The following is a 22,167-nucleotide window of genomic DNA, read 5'->3' on the forward strand; positions in this document are numbered from 1 at the left end:
TTTGCTATGTGAATAATGACAACTGAATGAAATCAGGGGAAATATTAATGTTACCATTTGCTTGCTTTGCAAATGTTACAAAGATACACATATATGCATGTACACATATACAGATAAACCAAAATTCATTCCATTTTAGATATGCAGCTGAAAAGACTATTATGCACTATAGGTATAAGCACCTGGTCACTGTCAAAAGTGCACACTTACAGAATACATGTATAATGAAACAGTACTTTGATATTATTAGTTTTTAATGCTACTCCATTGGATTTGGAAAGATATAACATGCTGCAAAATCTTCTCCTCTACAAGTTTTAATAGTACATTATGCCTGAGTGATTCAGAGACAGCTATACTGCTACAGTGATAGAAAGGATCTGGCGTGGGCTGTTGGCAGCGGTCTCACTAGCAAAGAAGTACACAGTTGCAGCAGTCCATACTTGCAGTCGATGCCAATTAACCAAGTGTTCTCCCTCCCAGAAATGCCACCAACATCTGAATATCATAGTAGAAGCCACGTGTGTGTGTGTGTGTGTGTGTGTGTGTGTGTGTGTGTGTGTGTGTGTGTGTGTGTGTGTGTGTGTGTGTTAGTATGTGCGTGCATGCGTGTGTGTGCGCGTGTATATACGCGTGTGTGTGTGTGTATGTATATACGTGTGTGTGTGCCTGTCTGTGTATGTGTGTATATGCGTGTGTGTGCGTGTGTATGTGTGAGTATGTGCATGCGCATGTGTGTGTGTGTGTGTGCATGTGTATATACGTGTGTGTATGTATAAACAGGTGTGTGTGTCAGTATGTGCGTGCGTGTGTGTGTATGTGTGAGTGTGTGTGCCTGTCTGTGTATGTGTGCGTGTGTATGGTGTGTGTGTGTGTCTTTGTCTGTCTATGTGTGTGTGTGTGTGTGTGTGTGTGTGTGTGTGTGTGTGTGTGTGTGTGTGTGCGCATGTGTGTGGTGTCTATGTGTGCATGTGTATGGTGTCTGTCTATGTGTGCATGTGTATGGTGTCTGTGTGTGTGTGTCTGTGTGCATCTATCTATGTGTGTGTGTGTGTGTGTGTGTCTATGTTTGTGTGTGTGTGTGTGTGTGTGTGTGTGTGTGTGTGTGTGTGTGTGTGTGTGTGTGTGTGTGTGTGTGTGTGTGTGTGTGTGTGTCAGTATGTGCATGTGTATGCATGTTGGAAGGTGCTTGTGCTAATATGTTGCTGGTATGGGGAGCATTACAGTGGTTAGGTCTAACAGCCCAGTATTCAGGTCAGAAGCATGATAATGAAACATGAATGAGTTACACTCAGAGTGCCTTTATCCTGTTTCTGAATCATAGATGAGCATCACTGTGCTTTTGGGCAGCACTGCCCAATTATTGCTGTTAGTGATAATCTTTCTGAATCCTGGGGATTATGTATCAAGTGTGAAATGTTTTCAAAAAGCATTTTCTTCCAGAAGTTCAGTTTTTGAGGAGGACTCTTTAGACAGATTTCTCAGCTTGGAGCTGATGCCTAAGTGATTCCATCAGGTGAGTTCACCTCTAACATAGAATATTCCATCTGAGGTTCTGTTGTTCCAGCACTGACATCTTCCAACCATGGAGAAAAAGACTGTCCATTCTTTCCTCCAGGGTTATGGCCTTGGTAATGCGTTGTTCCTGGATTATGGTGCTGGCAGTCCACCCACCGTTCTAAGGATAGATAAGATATGCATGATATACAGCACACTATAAATTATATCACAGGCATAACCAGTCTGTCGTGCTGTTACACTTTGCTGCTTCCCATGCTGGCCTACCTAGTTCATTGATTGATTGACTGTCTGACTGACTGACTGACTGGTCAACGGATTTGTCTATTTTTATTTATTATCCCTGATGGAGCACTAATCCACCGGGCCATTTTCAGGTTCTACCTGGAAGAAAAAGAGCAAGAACAGAAAGCAAGCATGCAGTCTCAAAGTACAAAATGTCTATTTTACAAATACAAAGGTTTCAAACAAATTAGCAATGTAGCAATAAGTTTATAGTTTGATGCATACAAAGCTGATTATAGGATAACATTGACAGCGGGTCTATATTACCAAATCGAATGATAATAGTGTCGAATGCTCATATGAGTGAATATTCACGAGAACAAACTTGTGTTTTTGGGGTCGTGGTACAGTGAGGATTGTAATATTTGCCCTTTCCTCACTGTAGTGTGACCATGGAGATGGAATATATATTGAGCGAAGGGTGTGGGGGGGGGGCACAGCCCCCCACAAAAGCAAGTTCGTTCTCGTGAATATTCGCTCATATGAGCATTCGACATTATTACCATTCGATATAGTAATATAGACCCATGACAGCAAGTAAGAGATGATTGCTAGTACACTGTAATTACAATATTTACAGTGAAACAAACAACTTTAAAAAAGGAATAAACATGGGAAGAAAGATGTAAAGAGTAGAGGGGGAGGTAAGGAAAAACTGTGAGAAGTGGTGTCATTTAGCGGGTAGTAGGAGGTTAAAAGAAGAAATGTGAGAAGAGTTATGGTGACTATAGCAATTTCTCATTCCTCCTGAGCTGCAAGATAAAAATACACATCAGCACAATGGGACAAGGATAGGGTGAAGCACTTACCACAAGGTAGGACTTGATTTCTTAAATCATTTGAATTAATGTTACCACTTATGACTATTCTTATGTGGTAACGGATCTCCAGAAGCAGTAACTACAACATACTGTAAACAGACCCTGGCCATGTGCTATCCTGCTCCCAATAATAATATATACCAATAGAGAGAGAGAGAGAGAGAGAGAGAGAGAGACAGAGATCATTGATCTACAGCTATGTCCCTTAGTCTGTTTCTGACAAAACATCCTCAGTGTGTAACTATATTGTACATACTTTCACTGACTTACACATTACAAATGTACCTGGAGGTATACATTCTGACATAGCAGTTTGAGACTGCAAGACGGCAGGTTCATTCACACACACACACACACACACACACACACACACACACACACACACACACACACACACACACACACACACAGCATACTCACACTCACTGAACCTGGCTATGGGTCAGCTGAGGGGAAAGGGCCACCTCATCCACCAAGGTGTCAGATCGAGCATCACCAAGGAGAGCTACTTCTCGATCCCCTTCTTATTCCTCTTGCAACTTACTGCAGATATTAAGCACCAAGGCCCCTCTGTCATGATATGGCTTTAACATGCTAATATAGTAGAGTTTGTACTTTTGCCTCCTGTCTGGCAACTATATCATGTAGTTGATATCACTCACCTTTTTCACAGTGGTGAAACGGCCCTCCAAGGCTGCCTGCAGCTTATTTTGTCTTATGGGAATAAGCACCATCACCTGTTACTCTATAAAATACCATCTGAGTTTGGCTGTCCTGTCATACCAGACCTTTTGTTGATATTGCGCCTGTGCCAGGTGCTCCTGATCCCACCTATGAGCTCCCTAAGCCTATTCCTGAGGTTCAGTGCATACTCCACAACAGACTCCTTGTGGGAATCACATTCACCCTCTCACTCATCGTGAATTAAATCCAGGGGGCCCCTTTACCCTGTGACCATACAGTAGCTCAAAGAGTGAAATACCCATAGATTCCTGGGGTACCTCACTATATGCAAAGAGAAGATGGGGTCGATAATTGTCCCACTCCTTCTTGAATTGGTCTGCAAATGCCCTTAACATGGCCATCAGCATAGAGTTGAACCTCACCAGCAGACTATTTGTCTGTGAATTGTAGAGGGTAGTCTTTAGGTGTTTTACCCCAAAGCATTTCCACAAGCATGCCTGCAGGTCTGACATAAAATTAGCACCTCTATTTGTCAGTATTTCCCTAAGAAACTGTACCCTGCTTAAAATGCCTAGTAAAGCATTTGCTGCCTTCTCTGCTTTAAAAGAAGGCAGAGCTACCACTTCTGGGTACCTAGTAGCATAATCTACCACTGTTTATTAACTGTGGACCTTAGAGTGCTAAGAGGTCCCACAGTATCCATATCTACCTTCTGAAATGGCTCCACAATAACAGGCAAAGGCATAAAAGCAGCCTTGGCTTTTTCTCCAGCCTTGCCAACCTTCTGGCATTGTTCACAGGTCCTGCAGTACCCTGTTACATCATTTGCAATCCAGGCTAATAAAAATTCTGCATAAGCTGTCTTTTAGTACATTTTATGCCCATATGGCCTCCAAAATGAACATCATGAGCTATTGCCAGGATTGCCAGTCGGTAGGCCATTGGTACTACCAACTGCTGTACTACTTCTCCATGTAGCCCTTGTTCAGGGAGCCATTCCGTGTACAACAATCCTTTTTTCCAAAAAATTGAATCCTTCTGTCCTTGAATATCTGCATCCTCCTTGGCTATGTCCATCAAGTCCTGTAAAGTAGGGTCTGAGAGTCAAGCCTGCCTCAGCACCTCCTTACTGACTCTCCCCAGCTCCCCTTCCATAGGAGGTCTTGTACTGTCTACCAGTGGTGGCTCAGGTTCAGACTGACTACTAACATTTACCTCTCCCCTAGAAATATCACTTTCCAAGGGAATCCCATTACCTTTTTGCTGTTGTACCTCAGATCCGAGATCACTGCTTCCACCCAGCTCCCCCTCTGTAGTAGCCACATCACCAGCCCCAGATGGAGGTGTAGGATCTGGCTGGAACTCACTCCTACTGCCTTCCCGACGGGTTTGCCTCCATGCCTGGTGGCGCACACAAGGTACTGAAATGTTAAAATATTTCCTATTAGGACATCAGCAGGAATGTCCTCAAACACAGCCACCTACTAACTCCCTTGCCCCCCTTCCCAGTCCAGATAGACTCTGGTCAATGGTACCTAAAAAGGCTTCCCATATAAGGCTCTTACTGGAGTGGATCACCCAGGCAACTATTGTTTCTGACTAACCACTACAGGTTTGACTATGGTTACATCTGAGGCAGTGTCCCGAACAGCAATGACCTCCTTTCCTTCTACCAGGATATGATACAGACTTTTTTAATATTTGGGTACAGCTGTTGCCTCCAAACAATCCAGCACTGTTGTGCTGATCTTCCTGAGATCTTTGTTCTCCATCTTGCCTGGACAACAAACTAATACTAACTAAATTCAGCTTTATTATTAAGTATTAGTAGACCGAAAACAAAATGAAGTTTATGTTTATAATTAACTCCAGCTAACGATGACTCACCTTTGTAATTTGATGCCATCTATAACTGTCACTAGACTAAGAAAAAACAAACTTCCTTCCAGTTTCAAATTCTAAATGTTCCATCCAACAATGGCACTAACGTTATCTTGGCTTGTCACCTGATCCACATTTTGTATGTAATTTAGGATCTAACAACAGGTTACGTCTTTAGCTTTTAATTAGATTTTCTAAACAATGTCCAGCTTATTCAGTCACCAGCAACCCTAACACAACCCTGGCTTGGCTTGTCATCTGACCCATCTGTTGTGTCTCACTGTTTACCTTTAGCTAAAGTTTTCACTTTCAACAACAGTTTCTAAAAATAGCTTATTATAATCAAGTCAAAAGTTCTTAACTGCAGAAAAAAAGCGAAGCATTTTATGCCAGAAGTGGACTGCAGCAATGGGATAGGAAGACGGTAAGAGGCGACATTTTATAAGCAGCACATAACAGGTGAAATATTCTGTGAAAATGAGCTAAGTACTGTCACTTTGTTGTACACATCAGCGCTTGAGGTTTTACTTATAAGCACTGAGTAAAGTACAATATCCTCAATAATTTGATCAATTACAGGATAAATGTATAACTCCATTCCAAAACTAAACAAACAAAATTTTAAAATGAAACACAGACATTATTTCAAGTTTAAATCGAAATGAGTTTCCTTAATTACTCAATATAAACAATTTAGAAATGAAAACAAATTATGGGCATTGCACTGAGATAAATAGAACAAAACAAGGTTTATATGTGTATATGTTTTACAACAAAACAAATAAATATCAAGGAATCATAGAGCATGCAAAGTTAATCTCACTGCACAACTGACATTTTTTTAAATGCAAGAGAAACTATGTAATGATGAGTCAATGTGATATCCAAATAACTTACTGTAATATAACCATTTATAAATTTTATATGAAGCAAAGCTAGCTGTATATGATTTTTTTGCAATTCCACAATAGCAAAACATTCTGACTTTGTGATTTGTTTAACATGTTTTCGAATGCTTTGTTTTTGTACATTAATTGCACATGCTTTTTCTGCACAGTAAAACATTCCTCTACATTTCTGCATAATAAATATGTTGGATCTTAATCACATTTACCTGCTAAAAAGGCAGTGTTACAAATAATGTAATAGATATTTCCTAACCCTGTAAGCAGATTATTTTTCCCTGTATTTTTTTATTATTTATTTTTTTGTATTTTACCACTATCATGTTTAAGAGCATAATGGTAACAGGGAATTTCTGTCATTTCAGCTTTTACCCATTTCACTGTCACCCCAAAGTTTTTCTAGTTAATTATTTGATAAGAGGGTGAGTCAAGTTATCTTGTAGACTCTTTTCAGTTGCAACCTAGACAACAAGGACATGGATAAAGGAGAAGGCTAGATGTATAGATAATTTAGAAAAGAAATCAAATAGTACGACCATGAAAATCACTTAGACATAAACTAGTGACTGGGAACAAACCCTAGACTTTGGCATTTTGGGGCAACCTAACTAACCACCATGGCAAGCTTTAATGAATAAGCACTGAAAATGGATTTAGCAAAGAGGGAGATATTGTACAAGTAATGAAGCTAAATTCAGGATAGTGTCTGAGTCTGGACAGTAAGCAGTGAATGTGAATGTCTTTGGAGAAAGAGTGGGTGAGCCTAAACAACAAAACACTGAATAAGAATTTGGGGTGGCATGGACAAGAAAAACTTAAGAATTTAGAAAGTAGGTGTGATGAACCTGGAGAATGTGCATTTAACATGAATTCAGGACTTAGTGGCTGAAGGTTTATAAGGCACACTGAATATGAGAAGAAAGATTACCATGGACAGAGAGCACTTAACCTGACTACATAAGGTAGGATGGGGAGACCATGGACAGCATTCACTGGTCATGAAATTGAAAGGTGGGAAGGGAAGACACAGTTTGAGATAAACCTTTCCAAATACTCATTATATAGGCCTACATCATGCAGTGTGAGGTGGCATTGTACATTTTCGTCTGAAAAGACTATTTCACAGTTCTTGTGCAATTTTTTTCCAAGTCTTAACTCACTAAAATCTGCTTTTTGCAGTAGACATTTTTAAGGATTGTGCTGTAATTAAAAAGGTAAACTCCATTCATATATCTCAACCTCTTAGAGCAAGAGATCTGGACAAAGCCATACATAAAAGTGGGACAAAGGCCAAAAAACAGGGACAATGTTTAAATAGTGCTTTTACAAACTTAGAAAGTTAATAGAATAACAGATTTTACATTAGCATGGACTGAAACTCAAATGTCTGTCATTATTTTTTTAATTTAATCTGTAATGATATGCCGCTAATTTGCCAGAAAACCACGTTTTTCAAAATCAGATCAAAAATATGAGGCAAAAATCTGGACATTCTGCAAAAATCTGTACAGTTGAGAGCTATGACTCTATTAGATATCATTCTGTAGATTTGTTATGAAAATCCTGAACTGAAAAATGTTCATCACATTAAACAAACTAATAACTTTGTCAACTATTAATAATTTGGGAACATTTTTCTGAACATTCATCTTAGGGTCTGCACCATGAAATCTGAGGGGGTTAGTAGATTAATACTATAGAAAGATAAAGCCCTGACTATGATCAGGATGACTTGACTCAAAGTAATGGCTCTGGGGCTGGAGAAGCTGACTGGGAAGGGGCAAGGAATGACGACCTGCTTGCCTCTCTTGGGAGGAAGTGGGGAGAATGTGGAAGGTGTGCTGAGTTGTGCCACACTACTATCAGCTGTAACAAATCAGTGCACTGATGATGCCAGTGGGCGAAACTGGTTTGCAGAGTCTGTTACAGCCAGACCACCACTTCGGATTGTAGAGTTTGTTACTGCCAGAACATTATTTTGGACTATTGCAAAGTTTGTTACAGCCTGACTATCAGACCTGCAGCGTTTGTTACAGCCTACTCAGGTTGTTATGGAATGAAAGCCACTATGTGGGATTATCTGAGCCTCACTCATTCTTTAATTGCTGTGAATACCATCTTGTGGGGCCTGTTTATATTATGAAAGTGAGTGCTGCATTCATTTGTTTGTGACTTTTATATTTATTTCCGTGCACCTGTTTAGTCATGCGCCTATAGTTTTTGTTGGTATATATATATGTATATATATATATATATATATATATATATATATATGAAAAAAAAGAGAAAAGGCGTCTCTTCTTTTCTCCTTAACCCCACATGTGTACCTCAGGGTTCCATACTTGGTCCTATGCTGTTCAATATCTTTATCAACACCTTTCACTCTGCCATTCCCAATACAACAATAATTCAATATGCAGATGACTCAACAATAGTCTGCTCTGCCACTAACCTCCCCGAACTTCTAACTTAGACCCAGACTGCCTTCTCAACCACAGAGGCCTGGATGCTCCTAAACCAACTTTCTCTAAATGTCAATAAATCCAAAATATTAATATTTTTACCCTCAAAATCCTTCCCTTTTGACAAAACGTCTTTCCAGGTTCTAAACCAAAACAAGAATCCTATCGAAGTTGTTCCCCGTGCTAAATTACTAGGTGTTATTACAGATGAGTCTCTAAAATTCGACAACCGCATACTTCAAAACATAAAGAAAACCCACCAAAAGCTCGGCATGCTTTACAGGAACAATCACTTCCTTTCACCCCATACTACACATACTCTTGCCTCCACTTATCTCCTTCCTTCCCTAATGTATGGTGCTCCCTTGCTAACTAACATGACAATCTCCATCACTTCCAAGTTAGAAAACTGTTACAACAAAATTTTCAAATTTGCCACTAACACCAAATACTCCTCCCATCACTGTGTAGCCCTCCACTCTCTCAACTGACTTGAACTACCAAACTATCTGGATTACCTCCAACTGATTACAGCTCATAGACTCCTCTTCAACCCAACTAGATGCCACACTCTCTCCAACATCCTTTCTCCCTACTGGCCAAACAGAACTCTCAGATCAGAAAATCAAAACCTAATCAGTGTTCATAAACTAAACCGCTTACCCAGACAGCTGCTCCTCTCTTTTCCCCTAGCCAAAAAATGGAATTTTCTTCCCCCTACTCTAAGGACAATGCAGAACCTGGAAAACTTTAAAACACAGCTCCATTCCTAACTTTACTCTAATTGGAAAGGTACATGTATCCTTCCTACTTAGTTCATCCCTAACTCTTCTATTCCTCCCTTTTAGCCCAACAGTCTCCTTCTATTACCAAGTTATACTCCACCCATTTCACTCTATTATCCCTTAACATTATGATCCCAATACTGTCTATCAACAAACACCAATTCTAAATTGCAACCATTTCATCATCTTGGAATGATTGTTGTGTTCCACCATGTGATTATGCACATGTTCTTAAAATTATAACTGTTTACTACATGATATTTCTGTTTGATATTCTTTATTACCATTGTAAATATTCTCCTTTGTATTTGTATTAGTGTTTTGCAATTGTATTGTACTTGTATTTTGTATTGTGGACCTTTTCTCCCCAGGCCTCCACTGAAAATGGGCTCTCTGGGCCCAGTGGACTTCCTCGGTCACTTCCCCGATCATCAAACTGGAAATAATAAATAAATAAATAGATTTTTTTTTCTTATCTGAAACTATCTTTTGGGATGGAAATGCTCAAGGATACCACAGCTACTCAACAGAAACTGGGGATGGTAGTTTGAAAATGTGGTATAAAATGGTGAACTTAGTTACAAGGAAATGTTCACCAAATTAAACAGGCTCACCTTTGGCAACTGGTAATTTTCCTGGAGAAATACTTTTGTAATAACTTGTCTTTGATGGTCTACTTCACTAAGACTGAATTGCTGTTATGTTCTGTCTTAAAAATATGATTTTATATTCACCCTGTAAAATAACATTTTACTGAAAAACTGCATTTCAGTAATAAAGTTCATGAGGCTGGGACACTCAGGTGCTACACTGAAAATCTGAGCTCCAATTATATTTGTAAAATATGACACAACAAGAAAACCTGGAAATATTGGACTTTTTTAAACTTGTAGGGGACTCTAAACATATGCCCTTCTTCATGCCATTAATGTTTGGTAGAATATTTAGGAGGGGGAAAAGGAAGGAAAAAGTTAACTGTAAGTAAAACAAAATGTTACTCTTAATAATAGTGCTTTTATAATGTATGACATAAGCTGCATGCTATAAAATAAAGTTTTCTCAATTATTTTCAAGTGTAATGTGGATACTAAACTAAACAGTTGCCCCTGTTTTTTCCCCTTCTTCTTTCCTTCTCATTGTTCAGTTTTAAGAAATGAAGGCACTGCAATGTAAAACAAAAGAATTAAAGTCTGGTCAAAACAACAGGATACAATAAAAATGTATGTGCTTTTTTCACTCTTACGTAGGGGAATGACTGGATTAAGACCTTTGGCTTGATCTAGTAACACGTTTTAAGAGAAAGCAAATAAATAAAAAGAACATCATCTAGCAAATAAATCAGTGCTTGTAGAAACAACTCTGTATCTGGTTCTTATGACTCCCTGTAGACAATCTGATAGAGAGCAAAAAACAAAAAACAGAATACTTCTTTCTTTCAATGGCTAGGAGATAATACTGTCTGAAAGCTTTCAATTGTTTCCCAATCTGGGAGAGTAATAAAAAAACAGAGAGCACTTAGTAGAAGCACAGGCTGTACCATCTTAGCAAGTATAACATTCCTTTCAGGTTAACCCAAGACTGTGAGTAAGGCTGTCAGTATGGGGCAATTGTTCCTATTAGGAGGACAAAACTTCAATGTCTGAAGATGTACATAGTTTTGTGGGTTAGGGATATATTGGCGTTATGTCTGTTTTTCATTTGAGGGCTTTCAATAAAACAAAACGTTTTGTAAGATGTGACATAGGCTCAAATGGATATGACAAGAAGCAACTGTATAAAAGATCAACCTCTCAAACATTAGCTGGAACTAGACATTTAAAAAGCAAAAGGTGGAATAATAATTTTTTTAACATAATGAAGCTTTCTATATTATTTTTAAATGCAAATGGTCTCACAGATATATACAAAAAAGAAAGAGTAGTGAACTAGATGTGAACTAAAATTAGTTGTTGTGTCTTTTGGCTTTTCCCGGTTAGGGGTCGCCACAGAGGAACTCCGGTCCGCTAATGATTGGCAGTAGATTTGTACGTGCCAAGTTGCCAGCTCTGACGTACACCCTTCAACGAAGGTATGCCCATTCACGCATGTCTCTACACAGAAGGCGCTCTAGCTGAGAATCGAATGGGACAACGTCTTACCGCAGCACCACCACCGCAGTGTGAACTAAAATTAGTGAACTATATTCTTTATCAAATTCACATCCATTTCTTTCCAAATCTGTCTCCTGTAGCATAAATATTTACACTGTACATTTTTTAATATAGTGAACTAAAATTAGTGAACTATATTACAAAATGTACAGTGCAAATATTTATGCTACAGGAGACAGATTTGGAAAGAAATGGATGTGAATTTGATAAAGAAAGGTTTTTGGGACACTTTTTCAGTGGAATACCTGGGGCAAAGGAAAAGAACAATACTTATATTAATTGCAAGAGGAGCTCCAATAGTGATAGAAGAGGACAGAAAAGAGAATAATGGTAGATTTCTAGTACTAAAGGGCTACTGGCAAGGGAGGAGGATTATACTGGCATGTTTTTATATTCCACCAAAACCTGCCATAATGGAGCTTAAGAAAATTCTAGGAAAATAATCATATTTCAGCAGGGAATATTACGTATATGTACAGAATGGAATTTGATTTCCAACAGTAAAAATGTGTCGGGGTCAGAAGGGAAAATATAACAAAGGAAGGTATAGTAACTAACCAAGATATAAAAACTGGGCTAGACTAGACAGATCATATATTTCGCAGGAATATGTGCAAATATTTAATTGAATGCTTCGATACGCATCCAATAACTATTTCAGATCATGTGCCAGTAATAACTAAAATAAAAATGCAAAGTAATGAAATAAAAAGGAGACACTGGCACTTTCCCACCTCCCTGTTGAAAAGAGAGGAACTGAAGGAATGGGTAGTGGAAATTATTTGGGAGTTATTAGAGAATATAGAAATTTCTTCTGAAAATATAGCTAGGGAGTGGGATAAAATTAAAGTGGAGTTTAAAAATAGGGTGAACATGAGAGACAGAGAGAGATAAGGTTAAGAAGTAACAATAATTATTTAGAGGGACTGATAAATGTGAAAGTACTGCAAAATAGGGGAAATCTCACAGAACAAGAAGAGGATCAATTGCAGAATCCTAAACAGAAAATAAGGGATTACCTCAATAATATGCATTAGTTAAGATTGCTGCTATGCAACTGTTTTGTGATAATAACCACAGAGCACAAAAACTTTTACCACAATAACTCAGGCAACAGAAAGTAGAAAGGGTTGCAGCCAAGCTTATGGAGCCTATAATGAGGAAGGTAACAAAAGATCCTATAGAGGTACTAGAAATATTTTGAAAATGTTATGAAAGTTTATATAAACGAGAGAAATATGGAAATCAAGAAAAAGTACAAATGGGAATATTTATGGAAGAATTAAATACGCCAAGGTTAGAGGTTGATGCGGCTCAATTACTAACAGTTAGGATAGGATGGAATGAGTTAAAAATGGTGATGTATAACCAATCTACAAGAAAGTCCCTAGGAGTAGATGGTATTCATGTGGAAGTTTGAAGGTTAGGAGAACAAAAAAATGATAAAGATCTGGAAGGTTCTGTTTAACAGTATTTTAAGAGGAGGAGAAGCACCAACATCCTCGAAGAAAGCGGTGGTATCCGTAATACCTAAAGAGGGTAAAGATCCATCAGATCCAGCTTCATACAAGCCCATTTCAATCTTAAAACATGATTATAAAGTGCTTAGGCCTATAATGATTAAAAGAATGGCAAAGGTGATGCCAAAATTGATAGATATGGATCAATGTGGTTTTGTGGAGGGAGGCAAACATTTGACAACATTAACAGAATTTGTTGATCCAGAAAGAAGCAGAATGTAAGAAGATACCACTATTGTTGGCAGGTCTTATTGCAGAGAAAGCATTTGACATAGTAAGCTGAGAGTTTATGAGTGGGGCAATGGAAGTATTTGCATTCCCTGATAAAATTATAAGGTTGATTAGGGGATACATGAGGGATTGGAGGCTAAAATTAAAGTGGGTGGGTTCCTCTTTGATAATTTCTGTTTGAGCAGAGGAACCGGGCAGGGGTGTCCTCTTTCCCCTTTGTTATTTGCATTATATTTAGAACCACTGGCAAAGAAAATAAGGAACTCAGAAATTCAAGGATATAATTGCTATGGAAGTCAAGAAGAGGAAAAAAAAAGTTAAAGGCATGAAAATCGTGGGTTTTGTATGTAAAGTAGATTAGCTCTATCATCAGTTATAAGGATACCCAAGCCAGTCCCCAGTAGCCATAATGGGAATGGTCAGAAACTAAGTATTGAGGGTCTGATATTCAGTCATGTCTTGATAAATGGGTTGGATCACTGGCTAAGCTACAAACGGTCCACTAGATCAACAGCCTAGTATGAACCTATGAACCTTTAACAGTTAAAAGTAAATCAAATACTTATTTACATGTAGTTTGCAGACAAGAACAGCTTTTCCCGGTCTCTTCAAAGATTCATAAGTAAGTACTAGTTCAGATGCCCTTGTGGGCCATTTTAGGTCTCACCAGTTTTACTTTTTGTACTTTAATTAACCTATTCTGTATGGTGTTAGATTAGCCTTATCCATCCCATGGTTGTCAATTATATATCACCTCTAGTAAGAATAACTAGGATCGTACCATAGATAATGTCAGAGGACCCATGCATGGGATAAAGCATTTAGGAGCTGCATCTATCCAGCAGTAATACTGTGGGTAGTCCTGGGATAAACTAACTATTGCCCATCCAGAGATACAAGTTGAACAACCATATGGACAGGGATGAGCTTTGTTTTCCATGGATGAGGAGTCTGTTCCAGAACAATGGTATCCTCTCTCTCGCTCCCAACCTTTCTGTTGATGTTGCACAACAGGTTTAGATCTCTGGAACAAGTATTCCTGATGTCATTTGACTTGCTGTGCAGTAGGTCCATCAATTTTGGGTCAGAGGATGGCATGTATGCTAAACACAGGTCACCTTTTAGCAGTCTGTAGGATACCGAGTATAGTGACAGAGCTTTGAGGTGGTCCATTTAGGACATATCATTTAGGCTTTGTATCCTTTTAATAAGGTATATTTTTGGACATTCCAGTTGTATGTGTCTGGACAGATACATGCCAGAAGGGGGCATTATACTCATTAATTGCCTAATAAGGGTCAAGTGTGGGGGGGGGGCAATGACATCTGTAGCTCTAGTCACAATCCCTTTGTTTATAATCTGTGAAATATAGAAGGCCTTTCTTACCATAGTAGGCATATGTTGGTACAATGTTAGGTCACTGTCCACATAACTTTCCAAAACCAGAACAACTGGATCAACTTGCAGGGGTGTTTTGTAACTGTGGTTATTCCCCAGTGGGGGTAGACATCTTCCCAAAGAATACTACAATGCATTTTATGGCATCTAGTTTCAATCAGTTTTAATTCAATGAAGCAATTAGTTGTTGTCCAGAAAATAAATGGTGACAGTAAAATTATTTATTAAAAAGTAACAATTGTGTATGGTGTCTATAAATTGGCAGAGATAATTAGAACACAATAGTTATTATAGTAACCTTTTTCTGCTATTGACCATGGGTGAAATTCTTAGATAGCTTGTGTGCATGCAAGTGGTTGTGTGCTTATTGTGCAAGGGTCTGCAGTTCTGAAAGCCCTCCCTGCTCTGTAGAACAAGGTCACTTTAAAAAATACCAAAGGTTTTCAAAGCCACATGTAAATACTGTAGTTTATGGGTGTGGCCTATGGAAAAGTGGCTGTTGCCTTCATCATACTTCAGCTATTCAAAGAAATTTGTACAGCTCCATTGCAGAGCAGTACAAAACACATATAAGTGCTATTGAACTATATAATTTGTATGACTGCATCATTCTTATACTTATATCATTATAATTACTTGTGTATTATTATGTTTCATTTTCTTTTTCACACTGTGCAATCTTACTATGTATGTACACTGTGAAACTGCCTTTGTTTACTTTTTGTGAAACTAAAGTAACATTGTCATTTTTTTCTTGGAGCTTTTCTCCTCAGGTCTCCACTGAAAATGGGCTTGTGCTCAGTTGGACCAACCCAGTTAACAAATGTGAAATAAATAAATAAATGCACCTATTACCTGCAGTGCATCTGGTGTTCCTAATGGGAAAATCTGAATAAGATGATGCTATTCACTTCACCATGCACAGACTGACCATTTAGCTGATTAATCCTTTGAAGTGGGTGTGTGTGTGTGTGTGTGTGTGTGTGTGTGTGTGTGTGTGTGTGTGTGTGTGTGTGTGTGTGTGTGTGTATGTCTCTGTCTGTCTGTGTCTGTGTGTGAATGTATATGGTATTAGGTTTGTATAGTGCATGTATTAATGTGTGTGTGTGTGTGTGTGTGTGTGTGTGTGTGTGTGTGTGTGTGTATGTGGTATTAGGATTGTATGATACATGTATTAATGTATATATGTGCGTGTGTGACTGTATATGATATTAGGTTTTATGGTGCATGTATTTGTGTGTGTGTGTGACTGTATGTGGTGTTAGGTTTGTATGATACATGTATTAATGTGTGTGTGTGTGTGTGTGTGTGTGTGTGTGTGTGTGTGTGTGTGTGTGTGTGTGTGTGTGTGTACATTAGCACATACATCTATTTGTTGCTATCCAATGCTACTCAAATGGCTTTTCTTGAGCTGGTGAAATAATTCAATGCTATACTTCATGCCAGAACTGAAAAGAAAACCAACATCCATAAATATAGGCACTTATGTGCCAAGATGGAAAGCCAAATGGGTGAAAGACAGAACCCACATAGTTTGTGTGTCAGGTGGTCCTTCAGACAGTACTAAGGTAACCAGTGAAGTATCCCAGGAGGGTCTGTAATGGGTCACCTCCTGTCTCACATCTACTTCTCTGATCTCAAAAATGATAACCAGGACCCCTGGTTAACCAAATTTGCAGACAACTGCAAACTGTATGCAATCTTCAAAACCCCCTCAAATAGGAGCACTCTTCAAAAAGAGCTTATCCAAGTGAATACCTGTTGTTCATAAAATGGCTTTAACCTAAATACAAAAAACTATAGTATTGTTTCTTTCAGAAAACAGAAGTTACCCACAACAGGCAATATAGAAAGAACTTCCTTACGGTAGTCAGGGACCTGGACACTTGGGTCGATAGCTCCCTCTCCTTTGATCATCATGTGACAACCATAGTCAGCAAATCCTTCTACTTAGCACAATTAATAGTAAAAGATATTTTGCCCAAATCAAAAGAGGTTATTGGCCTCCTTTATTCAACAACAATCAGATCCATTGTATAGTACAATTTTCCATTTAGTAAATATCTCACTTTATATTCAACAAACTCAAAAAGCTCCAGAGGTTCTTAAACAGAAAGATCTACTGTCTTAAGGCCCTTATTTACCAGAAAAGACTGGAATCCTTGATCATGTGTACTCTGTGAGTTATAGACATCTAAGGGGAGATTTGTGCTTTGCTTACCACACCATTAGAGATCCAGTGTTCCCGGACTACCTATATCTCTGTAAGTGAAAAGCTCAGCTAATACTAGAACCAGAGATCTGAACCTTTACCTGCAGATAAACAGAATGCAATGGAGCTATAGATTTGCCTCCCAGCCCCCCCCATGGAATAAACTTCCTCTGCAAGTTAAACAGTGTAATTCAATATCTTTCTTCAACCTAAACCCAGACAATTGGATGTGCACTCTCGTTTTTACCCCAGGGCTAACTGGCTTCACCCTCCTTGAGAAAGAGGTAAAGCCTGAGGGTGGATTTTGGCAAGACATATATGGTCCTTGGACTACTTGGCCTTGAAACTCCTATGAAACATATGTTTATGCCTCTGTGTGTGTGTGTGTGTGTGTGTGTGTGTGTGTGTGTGTGTGTGTGTGTGTGTGTGTGTGTGTGTGTGTGTGTGTGTGGGGCCTGTTAGGTATCAGTGCTACCTACTAGTGCAGGTTGGTAAGGCATTTAATTCCTACCTATCCATATCCCTCTTTAGTTAGGTGTAGCACCACAGACAATGTATATCACTATGAATCACATTATAGTATTGCAGCACAAGTCAGCTTACTGTGTTGCTGTGTTCACAACAATCCTAGTCAACAAAATGCCTAAACACAACACTAGAAATGTTTTTCAACATGTAGATGGCAGTGATTTCAATGTGAAAGAAGTCATCTTCATCAGTTAAGTATATGGCTGTTATATCACAGCAAAAAAGTTCAACAACTTAAAACGTTAAAAAAACTTTAAAAAGTAAGCCAAACTTGATGGCAAGACAGGAGCACAGCAATATAAAATGAAATTGCTTCTTAGTTTCAAAGCTTCTGGAAGCATAGTGTAGTAGGAGGAAATGGGGGAAGGGGACAGAACTAGCTTCAGATGAATAAAATTGCAAGTCCTTTGTATAGGATAAAATTGCAAGTACTTGGTGTAATGTACCAATTAGGCACAACAGTTTCATGATGTGCATACCACCTTAGACATTGTGACTTGTGTCTTGAAGAGCTAAACTCATTGCAAGTTAGTCTTAGAAAAATGAGACTCATCGCAAACTATATCAAGTATAGTCTGTGACAAAAAGATTGTAGAAAATATTCAAACACTCTCTTTCCACAAAGTGCACAATTCTGGTAAATGACAACCAGAAATTGCAATTATTTTAGGGATATAAGAAGTTCCTTCTTTGCAGTATAGATATAAAATCCCAGCAAAATCTCGTATTAGACTAAACTCATAGCTTCAATTACTAAGCTGACAACTTAATGGCCTTCAAGATGTTTGAAGGCCATAACCTCCATATTAAAATTTTATACTTCACATATACATCTATAGCAAGAAATACTTCTAAAGAAAACTAATGACTTGATTTTTTTCTGATTGCAAGGGGAAGCTTATTCAATAATCTTGGAAGGCTTTGTGTAATATATCGGTCATGTTTTTGCTACTATTTTGTTAGCATCTTTCCTAAATCATCATATTTTAATCAGTGACATGTATACATACATTAATAGAAATAAATAGAAACATTTTCCATCATTTTCAGAAGTATACATATATGTTTTCATTTTTAATACATTTCATTTACTCTAACATTACATACACTTCTTAGTTCCTGCCTTTCCTTAAACCTCAGTCCTCTTCCCAAGCAATATTTTGCATTCTAAAGAATCCCACTACCAGTTATTTTATCTCTTTTACAATATCCAATACTTCAATTACAGTCAGTTTATATTTTGATTTCCATTTTCTAGTAACTGCTTCTTTTGGCAGCCAGTAACATTAATCTTACTTGTATTGTAATGTCTTACTTTGTCTAGACATTTCAGATTCTAAATCCCACCTCGAGAATACAGCCATTTGCTGTCCCAACATTTTTGCCATAGTAGTTTGTCTGGCAACAAGCCCCATTCTCAAGAAAAAGGGTTCCCAAACACCTGTTACCTTCCCATCACACCTCTTTTGCTTTCTACTTGAGGAAAAGTTATCTGAAGTCTGCTTCAGGTATAAACATACCTAAACAAACACTTCCATGCTAGAACCTTAAACCTTCTGGACTTTGTTGCGTACTTGGAAGTCATACAGATGTCCTCCCACTATTCATTTGTAAATTGTCTTTCCTTTCTCTTTTCCCAATCTTTTCTGACCCTCTCCAATTTGATTCTAATAGTTATCATGCAGACATTTGTATTCCCTACCGATTATCTCTTTTTCAGCAGCAGTTTCTGTTACACACTCAGCTAAAAACTTGAAACATACCAAAAATGCCCACGGGGTGCAGCTTGTCAGTCAGTGCAGTGAAAAGATGAGCCACTGATAACCGACTCAAATAAAATGTATGCAAGTCTCTAAAACCCCTAAGAGCCACCAAAGCATGACAAAAAATAAAGGAATAATGAAAAGCACATTAACATAACAATTTGTACAAACCAAAGATGGTTGAGCACTTTCGTCCTCAAAGAATGGATTTCTTCAGAACTGTCATCACACACAAGTAAATCATTTTTTTATAATCACTAAAATCAATTAATAAACTACATGATCAATTAACTAAACAAGTTCTTTTAAAGTGCAAACTCCACAAAATCACTTGAAATGAAACAGAATAAAAAGTAACACACAAAGTTCTTGTCATAAGAACTGCTGAGCAAAATTAAAAACATAGATAAAGAACTTATTAAAAAAACATTATCAATCACTACTTACTATTAAAATATTAAATTATATACATATAACATTCTTTAAAGTTGGGCAGCTTTATACTTTAGAATAGGATGCCAAGATACCTGGGGGGGGACTGGGAAACCCAATTAGAAATGAGTGAATTGTTTTGGCAGCTTAGACTTAATGCTGCCAACTTATATGCTTTTTATTTAAGAGGGTATTGAATAATTGGTGGGTGTGGATATTAAGTATTTAAGCTCAAGAATGGTTTTACATTTTGTATTTTTGAAGAAGTCTTTCTGATGAAAGCAGTGAATAATATTTTATCACGCTAATTTTGGGAGTCGTTCCTCTGTTGCCATCCGTGTTTTTTTCTATTTTTATTTTGTTATACACTGAATGCTGTTTTTGGTTGCTCTTGGTGTTTGGATGGCTTGTGCTCCGGAAGAAGACCTTTTGGATTTAACTTTACCAACAGTTATGGACAGTCAGCAGCCTTTGTTTCTGAACTTGGTAATATCCAAAGGACTTTAGCAGCTTTGACTAAGACATTTTGTCAAAGTGAAGCTGGTTTAAGGATTGATGGTTCCAGCTCTTTACAATCATTATCAACTGAATCTGCACCAGCAGTTGCTGATAAAGGCGTGAGTGGCATCAATAGAGTCATCCTGTACAAAGATGTATCAGCAGCTTTAAATCATAATCCTGACCCTTTTTTTCACTGACTCATTCTAAAGAGTGTAATAATACTGATAATAATATTTTGTCCGACCAGCTTTTCGAGCTGGAAAAGGGACTTAAGAAACATAGGGTGCTCATTGTGGAGAACAAATATTTTGATCGGTGTATTTGTTCTAAAATTGTTCCCAAAGGGCTCAGATTTTTTAAAACCCCCAATGGAGTACACCAAGATGACACCTTTTTTTGCAGAACTGACTGAATTTTTTAATAATGCAGGACTTGATTTCCTGAAATTATTAATTAAACATAACAACAAGTTAAGAGGGGTGGCAATGGGGGCCACTGTAGCGCCTGCTTTTGTAGGTATAGTTATGGCTTGGTGGGAAATGGAATGTTTAGTCAGTATTGCTTTAACTACTGATATTTTGTTTTACTGTCATTTCATTGATGATTTGTTTTTTTATTATCAAGGGATCTGAAGAGAAAGCATTTTTGTTAGATCAACTGAATGCTAGTAGTGAATTTTTAAAGTTCACTTTAAGTGATTTTGGACGCCAGGTCAGTTATTTAGATGTTGCTCTTAGTTGGTACACCCCTAATAGACATTTTCCAGCAAAATATACAGAAAATAAACATGTGAACAATTATTTACACTATTTTAGTAATCATCCCAGATTTATGAAGCACAATATCCCTAAAGGGCAATATGTTAGAGCTTCACAGTTAACAAGTGAAGATGATTTTTTTTAACAGAGATGGAATTTATCACTGGGTTGTTCTTATCCAGAGGTTATTCCGAATCTTTGTTAAAAGGGTTAGTTATTGATGTTTTAAGATGAATGTCCACAGATTTTCCACCTATTTTAACCCATGGTTTATTAGTGAAAGGAACTTCTTCAAGTTCTGATGGAATAGTGTGCCCCCAGATGTGTTGTAGATATGTCAGTAGATAGTGAAATGATTAAAAACATAATCACTAATAATTGGAAAATTATTAGTGGCAACAGTGACTTATCAGCAGTTTTAGGCAATGTTCCTAGCTTTGTATATAAAAAAATCTGGTAGTATAAACAAATCTATTGGAACATACCGATACCAGATTAAGTATCCCTTTGTCAGATAAACCTAAAGGTACATACAAATGTTTTAGTTGTACTGCTTGCAGATACATTTATGAAGGTCCTTGTGTGTGTTTGTCACATTTAGATCGGACCATTCCAGTACCAGGAGGATTTTCATGTAATACTTCACATGTAGTCTATATTGCTATGTGCTCAGGATGCACGGCATTTTATATAGGCATGACTACTAGGCAGTTAAGCAAACGTATAAAGGAACATTATTATGCTATTAAAACTAGAGATAATAATAATGCCTTATACAGACATGTTTCTGCACTGTGCATAAGAAGTTTTCATTTCTGGAACACATTATTAATGATTTGAGGGAGGGGGGGCAATATTAAAAACAGACTTGAAAGAAAAGAAACTTTGTGGCAACTAAGGTTAGGGGCTGACAGTCCACCTGGACTGAATGATACTGTCAATATTAAATATTTTTTAGAAGAAAGAAAGTTAGTTGTTTAGTTCAATTGTTATGGTTTTAAAATGTTATATGCTTTCATTTTAAGAGCTTATTGAATAATTGGTGGGTGTTGATATTAAGTATTTAAGCTCAAGAATGGTTTTACATTTTGTATTTCTAAAGAAGTCTTTCTGACGAAAGTGGTGAATAAAATTTTAGCAAGCCAATTTTGGGAGTCATTCCTCTGTTGCCATCACTGTTTTTTTTTTATTTTGTTATACAGTGAGTGCTGTTTTTGGTTATTAATGGTAAAGGTCTTAATGATTTTAGTTCCATTTTGCCAGTTCTAAAGTAAAGGCTTTTTCTTGTGTATTTGGTTTTACTTTGCCATATGGGTTTACGTTATTTGGACTG

At 37.6% G+C, this 22,167-nt stretch overlaps 1 protein-coding gene across 1 annotated transcript in view; it reads right to left on the minus strand.

Moving 5' to 3' along the window:
• Positions 1-22,167, minus strand: part of PARP3 (poly(ADP-ribose) polymerase family member 3) — a 487,884-nt gene that overhangs the window by 367,274 nt on the left and 98,443 nt on the right. The window lies entirely within an intron of this gene.

This window comes from Protopterus annectens, chromosome 7.part0, assembly GCF_019279795.1.
Source record: "Protopterus annectens isolate FY-2018-M chromosome 7.part0, PAN1.0, whole genome shotgun sequence".
Taxonomy (NCBI): Eukaryota; Metazoa; Chordata; order Ceratodontiformes; family Protopteridae; genus Protopterus; species Protopterus annectens.